The sequence below is a fragment of the Sminthopsis crassicaudata genome, chromosome 1 (assembly GCF_048593235.1).
Source record: "Sminthopsis crassicaudata isolate SCR6 chromosome 1, ASM4859323v1, whole genome shotgun sequence".
In the NCBI taxonomy this organism is placed as follows: domain Eukaryota; kingdom Metazoa; phylum Chordata; class Mammalia; order Dasyuromorphia; family Dasyuridae; genus Sminthopsis; species Sminthopsis crassicaudata.
In genome coordinates this window covers 171,120,818-171,122,705 of record NC_133617.1, presented here as the reverse complement: position 1 = coordinate 171,122,705, position 1,888 = coordinate 171,120,818, and positions in this window count along the sequence as shown.

Below are 1,888 nucleotides of genomic sequence, written 5' to 3'. Positions count from 1 at the left end.
ATGGACTATTCCTTAGAATAATCAGGAGCATATATTTAAGACCTTCAGTAAGCATAATATGCAATAGAAATAAACTGCAACCTTTCCCAGTAAGATCAGGAGTGAAACAAGTTTGCCCACTATCATCATTACTATTCAATATAGTACTAGAAACGCTAGCCTCGGCAATAAGAGCCGAGAAAGAGATTCAAGGAATTAGAGTAGGAAATGAGGAAATTAAACTATCACTTTTTGCAGATGACATGATGGTATACTTAGAGAACCCCAAAGACTCTGCTAAAAAGCTACTAGAAATAATTCAAAATTTCAGCAAAGTGGCAGGATACAAAATAAATCCACATAAATCCTCGGCATTTTTATATATCACTAACAAAATGCAACAGCAAGAGATACAAAGAGAAATTCCATTCCAAACAAATGTTGAGAGTATAAAGTATTTGGGAATCCATCTACCAAAGAAAAGTCAGGAATTATGTGAGAAAAATTACAAAGCACTTGCCACAAAAATAAAATCAGATTTAAATAATTGGAAAGACATTCAGTGCTCTTGGATAGGCCGAGCAAATATAATAAAGATGACAATACTCCCCAAACTAATCTATTTATTTAGTGCTATACCAATCAGACTCCCAAGAAACTATTTCAATGACCTAGAAAAAATAACAACAAAATTCATATGGAAGAATAAAAGGTCGAGAATTGCAAGGGAACTAATGAAAAAAAACTCAGAGGAAGGTGGTCTAAGTGTACCTGATCTAAAGCTATATTATATAGCAGCAGTCACCAAAACCACTTGGTATTGGCTAAGAAATAGACCGGTAGATCAGTGGAACAGATTAGATACAAAGGACAAAAAAGGGTACATATATAGTAACCTAATCTTTGACAAACCCAAAGATACCAACATTAGGGATAAAAATTCAGTATTCGGAAAAAACTGTTGGGAAAACTGGAAATTAGTATGGCAGAAATTAGATATGGATCCACACTTAACACCATATACCAAGATAAGATCAAAATGGGTCCATGATTTAGGCATAAAGAGGGAGATAATAAATAGATTAGAGGAACACAGGATAATCTACCTCTCAGACTTGTGGAGGAGGAAGGAATTTATGACCAGAGGAGAACTAGAGATCATTATTGATCACAAAATAGAAGATTTTGATTACATCAAACTAAAAAGTTTCTGTACAAATAATACTAATGCAAACAAGATTAGAAGGGAAGTAACAAATTGGGAAAATATTTTTAAAAACAAAGGTTCTGACAAAGGTCTCATTTCCAAAATATATAGAGAACTGACCCTAATTTATAAGAAACCGAACCATTCTCCAATTGATAAATGGTCAAAGGATATGAACAGACAATTCTCAGAGGAAGAAATTGAAACTATATCCACTCACATGAGTGTTCCAAATCACTATTGATCAGAGAAATGCAAATTAAGACAACTCTGAGATACCACTACACACCTGTCAGATTGGCTAAGATGACAGGAACAAATAATGATGAATGTTGGAGGGGATATGGGGAAACTGGGACACTAATACATTGCTGGTGGAGTTGCGAAAGAATCCAGCCATTCTGGAGAGCAATCTGGAATTATGCCCAAAAAGTTATCAAACTGTGCATACCCTTTGACCCAGCAGTGCTACTACTGGGCTTATATCCCAAAGAAATACTAAAGAGCGGAAAGAGACATATATGTGCCAAAATGTTTGTGGCAGCTCTTTTTGTTGTAGCTAGAAACTGGAAAATGAATGGATGTCCATCAGTTGGAGAATGGTTGGGCAAATTATGGTATATGAAGGTTATGGAATATTATTGCTCTGTAAGAAATGACCAGCAGGAGGAATACAGAGAGGCCTGGAGAGACTTAAATCAA